Genomic DNA, 8,706 nt, shown 5'->3' with positions numbered 1-8,706 from the left:
ATTAGTATTGTTTGGTTCAAGTGCAGCAACTGCAGTATCTTTTCCTCCGGTTTATTATGAGACCTCCTATTTAGCGACCTGCGCGGGGGAGAGCGCACAAATGCGCACCCCCCTCCTCCCGAGCGGGATTTTGGTCGGCCATGTGCGAGCGCGTTGCGCCCAAATTTCTTCCTTTTGCTTTTTTTGTTTTTATTCATAATGTCCATGATTTCAAACAAAATTCAAATTTCAAAAAATATTCAAGAATTTTAAAAATGCTCTCGGATTCAAAAAATGGCCGCGTGTTCAAAAAAATGTTCTTAAATTTAAAAATAACCGTCAATTCGAAAATTTCACAAATTTGAAAAATTGTTCGTGAATTCAAAAACATTCATGTATCTAAATATTTTTTGCAAATTCGAAAAATATCAGCCAATTAAAAAATTATTGTTATTAAAAATGCTCATTAGTTCAAAAAAAATATATGAATTTTGAATAAAGGCGTGGAAATTTTGAAAAAATGTTTACAAATTTGATGAAATATGTTTCTGGATTTGAAACATTTTTATGATTTAGAAAAATGGTCATGCATTCAAAAAAATCATGAAGTTCTTTTCTTGTGTGGGTTCAAAAAATGTTCACTAATTTAGAAAAAGTTCACGAACATCAATAAAATTTGCATGAATTAAAATAAGGTTTGTCAATTTCAAAAAAAATGTCAGTTTGAAAAGGTGTTCACGACTTTCAAAAATATTTCCACGAGTTTGAAAAAAATGCTCTTGAACTGGAAAAATGTTCAAACTCGCAGGAGCAGTATGCTATTGACCGCTATTCCACGGCCTATGCAGGGAATACGATCTGCCATTTCTTATTTGCGACTCGTTTGTTCCAATGGCGCTCACTAGTTTGGTTTTTGTATAGATAGTCCCCCATCCAGTTTTGTGAACAGTCTAGAAGGTTCCATGCATGGTTTTCTTCATTTCTCTATATTTTTTTCTTCCGTTTTTTTCTTCAGTTTTTTGCTGGGTATTTATTTAAAATTTACGATATTTATTTTTCATTTATTAATCTACTTTTTTATGATTTACTTTTTTATGAAAATATTGCAAAATATTTTAAACGGATGCAGATTTTCTTTAATATATGATTATCTTTTCTAAATATATAGGAAACATTTTTTCATGTTTGATGAACAGTTTTTAAATGCACAATAACCATTTATGAAAAACAAACTGAATATTTTTTTAATATACGGTGAACATTTTGCGAATACACATTAAACATTTTTAGACACAAGATGAATATTTTATTAAGTATTTGTTTTTATTAATTTTTAGATATTGAAAACTATTTGAAAAGTATATTTTACATATAAATATATTTTGGTAAAAAATGTTATGTTTTGTTAATGTGTATTTTCGCACAAATATTAGCATAATGTAAATGGGCTGCCATACTTCTGGCTCATTTCGGCTGACGCGGGTGTTTCCTATCTATATGACGCCTGCGTACGTTATATAGAGGAGGTGGACTTTCCTATGGAATGATGTAACACCTTCCTTTGAAACGAAGGCATGGAAGGAAAAAATACCTTTTTTTTAGAAACGGAAGGAAAAAATACCTAAGAAACCACGTTTCCTTTAAAGCGAACGGGCCCGTAGTGTTTGAGCCTTCCTGCTTGTAGTTGTACTACAACACTGCGTGCGCGGAATTGGCGTTGGCGTTTCCCTCATCCCTCATCAGAATAGAAGAAAGAAAAAAGAATCAGAATAGAAAAAAGAAAAGTAGCGTTGGCGAGTTGGAGACTCATCAAATACCTAGTACCTCCGGTGAACTTCTGCAGCCAGCACCTCCGCAAGTCAGAGACGGCGCAGCTGCCGCAGCCAGGGCCAGCCCAAACCACCGCGGCTACCTCATCGATCTCCGGTAAGAAGTGTGGATCACTTTCTTAGCTCAGGTGTTGTGTCCTATCTACGGATCTCGGAGCTGGACCTGGTATAGATTCGTTCCCAGTCAAAGCCGTGCCTTGCTGCCTCTCAGCTCCGCGGTTGTGTCTCGTCTCATGTAACTATTGCAGTAGTTAGGAATTGGTCCGTTGTTAGCTGCAGTTCTCGATCGTCTCAGTTGTTTATTTGTTCCATTGAACGAATATTTTATTTTAGCGGTTTCACGTACACAATTCATCTTGCCCTATCGCATAGTGCGCTAACACTGTCATGATCATCTTTATCTACCAGTAAGATCTATTCGCACGTATTCGTCAATATACTAATGCCCAATGATCAATGTCTTGATTTTACTCATCTCTAACGTGGGCCGTTCGTTGCTTCTTTTTTTTCAAGGTACATACAACATGGGAAAAGAGAAGAGACACATCAACGTCTTTTTTCTTGGTGAGATGAACGATACCATGTATAACTCTCTCATAAGAGAGCTGGGTGCTATCAGCAGGAGTGTCATAGCGGAACTTGAGAAAAATCCCTAGGGTCCACTTAAGTATCTCCTTGAGGTTGCCAAGAAGGAGCTTAGAGATCAATCTCTCCTGTGGAAGTTCGAGACCAGCAACTACATTTTTTGTGTAATCGATAAAGCAGAGAAAGCCGATTGCATTGTTGTGATGATGACTGAGTCCACAACTAGCGGTTCTGAGGCTAATATAGAACAACATGGCTTTCTCAATGGTGGTAAGCAGATCATCTGCTGCTGCAAGGTTCGTATACATCTGCCATATTATATAGAGTTTTAGTATCGTAGTCCCTTCGTCCCATAATATAAGAACGTTTTGTATACTAGTGTAGTATAAAAAACGTTCTTATATTATGGGACGAAGGGAGTAGTTGTTTAGTTTTATCAGTTTATGTTACAATCTGGTGTTATTATCTGTGTAGATGGATGAGCACAGTTACAATGCAGTAGAGGGACAACTCTCTTCGCATTTTGTGAAATCTGGGTCCAATGCCGTAATTATCCCGATAAGTTGTGATGAAGAAGGGAACAATATCTCATATCTCTAAGAGAGGCTCTCATCTCGACTGGTACAATGGTCCTACTCTTCTTGAGGCCTTCGATCAATTAAAGGAACCAATCAGCACTCAAGGTGAATGCCGCTCTATTTTTTGCATTACTTATGTATATTGCGTGTCCTTTTTATGTTCTTTGTTCACATATTAACTAGTAATAATTTGCTATGTAGGTTATTATTACAGAAACAAGTTAGAGACATATTGTTTAAGGATGTACCAGATGTTTCCCATCTATGTCACAAAAATTGAAGGAGAACTGCATAATGTGAAATTCAGGTCTGAGGTCAAAGTGAATGATGATACTTTCTGTTCATTGGAGGCCCATCTACAGCGCAAAGAGGCAGAATTAGATGCTGCTCAAGTTGCTTGCACAAGCCTGTTGAGTAAATGTGATGATGTTACCTTGAGGATCGAGAAGGTACGGGGATTCTGTTTTGTACTTGCGTGTCGTCTATCCAGCTTGGAGATGGAGTAGTTATATTCCAAGTTTTCTGCTATAATGTTGTAGCATAAAAAAATAAGTTTTGTATCAATTTTGCAACTAATGCTTTTATGTTTATTTATATAATATCGTCTGCAAATTAGCCCCTGAAACTGACTTTGAACAGTAATGGAAGGTCAGTCTGATAAATAAACGTCCAGCTTGAGTTGTATCAATTTTGTAACTCAGCATTACTTTATGTCTGTCTATCATGAGCAAGGTGTAGCCTGTTAAACTGAACTTTCAACAACGATGGAAGGTTGTGCATCTGATAAGTGATAAATAGACGCCCAGCTTGGAGATGCAATATTATCAGCGCTAAGTTTAAAGCTATAGTGCTCTAGCATAACCAATTAAATATTGTAAGTACCAATTTTGCAAATAAGAACGTCTGTATGTTTGCCTATCATACGCGAAGTAGAGTTCAACTCTCATACTCTAAACTTCATCTTGCTGAACAAGTGACTTGACATTATAAGTAGCCTTTTTGTAAGCTTATACTGTTAAAGTTTTGCTAAAGCACATCTAGATGTGCTATAAGTATTGTACATCTAAGTCCTATATCATTGGTTTTACACTAAGATTCGTGCAAGCATTTTCTTTTGTCTTTTTTCTTTCTAGTTTGATTGAGCACTTAGATGTGCAATAATTAGGGCACATTTAGATGTGCCCTAGACAGACCCGTACTGTTAATCCATATTTTATCTTCCTGTTTTACTATCCAGCCTACTACTGTATTCTTCTAGCTAGTCTGAATATATGGGCTTAGCCTGATTACAACTCATTTTGTTTTAGGATGAATTATGTGCGAAATCTATTCTGCATGAGTTTGCACTTAAATCCAAGTCAATCCTACCTGTCTATTCTTCCTCCATAGTCAAAGAGCTTGAGATGACATACTGGAAATCAAGTGTTCTCTTTGAGGGTATTTCATATGTCAGCGACGACCGTGCTAAGAATAAAAGGCTGTCGGAACAGAAGGCTGCATGTGCTGCGCTCAAGTCGATTCTTGCTACAGAAGATCATCTCTTGCCCTCGATCCTGGTCGCTAAGAGAAAACCAACAAGTGCAGTGGCAAAGAGTTCCCGGGCGGCAAAAAAGCAAAAGAGCAGTTCTGAATGATTTTCGTGCTATCTGCATTGCTAACTTTCTCTTGCGCAAGTGTTATCTCCATGTGAAAAGAGGTGGGTAAAAGGGAGCATGTTAAAATTACTCTTTCTCAATACCTTACAGGTAGTGCCTGGATGTGAACAATTGATTTGTTTTAGCGTGCCATCTGTAGCGCTTGGGTGACACCATGTGAATTGATGTGTTTTAGCTATGATGCTTTAATGGTTCATTTATCTCCGGGGTGCTTTAACGTGAAAATCCATGATTTGACCTTCGATGGTTCGATCCGGGGATAGTGTTGTTTGGTCATCATTACCTTTCTGAAGGGGTTGCCGGTGAAGAACATCTTTTGTTGTCTTTGTGATGTCAAAAGATGGTTGGTGTTGATAGTCACCGTTGTAGTTAGTCGATCGCTATTTTGACCGTGTTAGAATCCTTTCCTTTTTCTTTTTCCTCCGTCTAGATAGATTTTCGGTTTTGTAGATTTACGGCGGGAGCGCACTCTAGAAGTTTCTGGTAACAATTGGGGAGGAGGGGGGCACGTCATTGATATGGGTCATACCACTGTAGGGTGCAAAAAATGTGTGCACATCATTGGTAATTGCATTATTACCAGTGGCGTGCGGGAGGAGAGGCGCAACTGTTTTTTATCGTTGACGTGCGGTTTAATTAAGGGACACATCACTGCTATTTTTTCTTACTCTTACTCATGACATGTGAATGTAACCGATAACCATTCACCCGAGGTTTCTGCGGTAGAATGAACCAAGGTTAGTAACTGTGATATTTTTAACTAGTGTTTTTTCTCCGATACAACCATCGTTCCTGAATCAAGCTTGCCAAATTGCTTGTAGTACTAGTAACTTACAGCATCTATAGCCGGACTCAACAAATTCAATCCTTCAAAAGCCCGTAGACGCGTCAGACACGTCCACGAACAGTGACCGGTCATGCCTTATATAAGAGCAACTCGATGCCATGGCAATCTCCATGGCGCGCAGTGAGTGAGTGATTCTTGGAGGCTGGTAAAAGAAGAACTCCCCTCCCGCGACTAGGTGGCTAGGGTTCCCCCTCCTCCCCTCCCGTCGCCGCCGGCCTCGCGCCCCGCCTCCGTCCCCTTCCTCCCTCCCCCTTTCCCCATCCAGATCCGTCTCGCACCGCCTCCCCGGGAGGTGGCCGGGGCGGAGCTCGAGCTCCTCACCCGCGGGCCCCCTCCTCCCCCGTCTCCCCCACCGCCGCCGGCGGACGCCCCCGGCGCTGGCCCGGGTGGTGCCGGTGGCGGTGGGCCTTCTAGTCCCCCCGCGCGCGTGCTCCCTCCCGGGGCAGGGAGGCGGCGGCAGTGCAGCCCGGCTTGGCTGCGGTCCGGCTGCCCTGCAGCGGCGGCCGGCGGCGGGCGTGGTGTCGGTGCCTCTCCTTGGCGGCGGGGCGGCGTGGTGCTGGGTGGCCGACATCGCGCCCCTGGCCCAGATCTGGTCCCGGCGGGCCCCATCTGGGTCCTAGCGGGCCGGCCCCTCAGCGTGGCCTCGTTGTCTGCGGCGCGGTGAGGAGGAGGAGCGGCTCGGATATGGGGCGACGACGCCGACGGTGTGCCGACAGCAGCGCGAGGACGGGAGCTTTGCGGGCCCACAAGGGCTCGGCCGGGCCTGTGGGCCCACGAGCCTGGCGTGCTCCTGGTATTGCGTCCGGACGGCTACCGTCGCTGCCGGTGGAGGTAGGGCCCTCCCGCATGCCGACGGTGCTGATGCCCTAGGCTCGGCTCTAATTCTTTACCGTGCGATCCTCACTTCGCGATGCTGTGGTGAGACGGCGTGGGATCCTCATGACCACGTTGGCGCAGGGTGGTGGTTGGTTTGCTGGCAGGCTCTGGAGCGCCCTAGGTGCGGGTTGGGATCGGGGGAAACCCCTGTCGGCATGGCCGACACCGGCGCAGTGGCGCCTGTGGGTGCCACCTGACCTTCCGGGAGGGCGTCGGGGGCTACCCTTCCTCTCGCCTCGTCGTGTACCGGAGAAAACCATTGGCAGCAGCGTCGTCATCGTCGTGATCCTTCTTGAAGGTGTTGATAGGTGTCGGTGCTTCGGAGTCTTGGAGCCTAGTGGAAGATCCTAGTGGGCACAACGTCCGCGAGGCTTCTTCGTTTTTGTTGATCCGTCGTTGTCGGCATTTGTTTCTTTTGCTCTTTCTCTGTCATTTTTTTGGGGCATGCATGTGCTGCTTCCGCCCCAGCACCTATCCCTGTATGGTTTGATTGGTTGCTTTGTATACAAAGAGGGGGGAACCCTTTTTCGGCACAAGAGCAACTCCAGCCGCGCCCCCAACAGGCCCCCATGGCCAAATTTTAGCGCAGGCGCCCAAAAAAGGGCCCAGCCATGCCCACGGTTCTCGTTTTCCGCCGGTTTGGGCCAAAAGAGCAGCCGGCGAACCCTAGCCGAACCCAAGCCCCTGGGGGTCGCCTTGGGGCGCCGGACGAAGCGAAAAGGCGTGTGGTTCTGCTCTGTCGAGAAGGCCCTTTTCCCGCCGATCCTCCTGCCCTTCCCCCTCTATTTCCCTCCATTCCCCCCTTCTCTCCCACCACTCTCCTCCCTCCCCCCTTCATCCGGCCGCCATGCCGCCGAAGAAGTACGCCACCCCTCGTGTCGCTATGGATGCCGATGCCACCCAGCCGAAGCAGAGGAAGCCGCGGGCGCCGACGTCCAAGCCCCGGGCATGTCAAACACCAACGGGAAGGCAGAAGTTCAGTGCCGGGAGGCTGTCACCACCGGCCAGCGGAACAGGCTCAACGCCAAGAAGGCTCGGGACAAGGCGGCGGTGGCCGTGGCGGAGTAGGCAGATCGTGCGACAGAACAAGCAGAGGCGTCTCACGCCGGGATGATGGAGCCAGCAGAGCGTCGGGTCGTCGGCCGACTTCTTGTTAGCGACACACCCCTAGGGTTGTGTGCCATCGCCTGGCTACGCCAACGGCGACACGCACGGCGGGTTCAACCCCAACATCACCTTTCCACATGGGCACCCCGCCCAACACACGCCCTCACACGCATTCACCGGCGTCCAGTACCCCCCCTACACCTACTCATCGCCGGCTTACGCATCTTCCCCGACGCCACCTCTGCATCATGGCGCGCTGCTCTTCTCACAAGTCTCGTCGTCACACCTCAGCAACCCCGACGGGACGGAGGCTGACATGGACGACATCATCACGACCGTCTCGGCCGCCGCCGCGGCCTCCCTCGGGTTCAACGCCCAAGAAGATGCAATCAACGTCAACGGCGACATGGACGACGAGCTCGACTACGATAAGGAGGAGCCAGAGGAGGAGGAGGAGGAGTAGCACTCGCCTGCTCCGGCGAAGAAAGGGAAAATAAGAGGTGGGCGGCCAGGACCGGCGAGCCGCGCATCAAGTAGGCGTCCAAACAAGACGAGTGCCTCGCCGAAGCGTGGAAGGTCATCTGCCTCGACCCGACCACCGGTAGGAACCAGAACGCTAATACATACTAGGAGCACATCAAGGCAGAGTTCGACGAGCGCAATCTAGTCGACCCCTACTTCGTCAGCGTCCACATGCAGCGCGGTGCGAAGGCCATGTCAAACCATTGGGCGCTCATCCAAACGGCGTGCGACAAATGGCATGGGATCGTTGACGAGATCGCGGCTCGCCCGGAAAGTGGCGCCAACTACGAGAGTCGGGTATGACGCCAGTCCCTCGGTCTTTTTCCACCGTGTGCGTCGCCAACACTTGTTCCTCCTCGGCGCAGATGGTCCAGATGTTCGCCATGTTTCGCCAGGACAGTAGCTCCGACCAAGATTTTAAGTACCTACTCGTGTTCTCCCGGATCGAGAAGTGCGAGAAGTGGGCGGAAGTCCGGCGCACCCTCGACAAGGCCAAGGATACGTACAAGCCGGACGCGCCGACGCCAGGCGCGGCCGATGGGCGCCCTGAAGGCAACAAACGTGCCAAGTTGGTGAAGGACACGGCGGTGGCCGCCGCGCGTCTACAAGAGTCCATCAAACACTGCATCGACGACGCCAAGACCCGAGCCGCCCAGAGGGAAGAGAAAACCAAGGCGCGGTGGTCGGCGTTGATGACGACCGGTGCCGCCAAGCTCGACCTACTCCGG

General features: G+C 47.6%; 1 pseudogene; it reads left to right on the top strand.

Moving 5' to 3' along the window:
• Nucleotides 1–2,867: 2,867 nt before the first annotated feature.
• LOC123042245 (double-stranded RNA-binding protein 4-like) lies at nucleotides 2,868–4,721 on the top strand (annotated as a pseudogene).
• The last annotated feature ends 3,985 nt before the right edge of the window (nucleotides 4,722–8,706 follow it).

Source organism: Triticum aestivum, chromosome 2B (genome assembly GCF_018294505.1).
Source record: "Triticum aestivum cultivar Chinese Spring chromosome 2B, IWGSC CS RefSeq v2.1, whole genome shotgun sequence".
NCBI classification, from domain to species: Eukaryota; Viridiplantae; Streptophyta; class Magnoliopsida; order Poales; family Poaceae; genus Triticum; species Triticum aestivum.
Note: the sequence above shows the minus strand (reverse complement) of the source record. Positions and strands in the feature narration are given on the sequence as shown.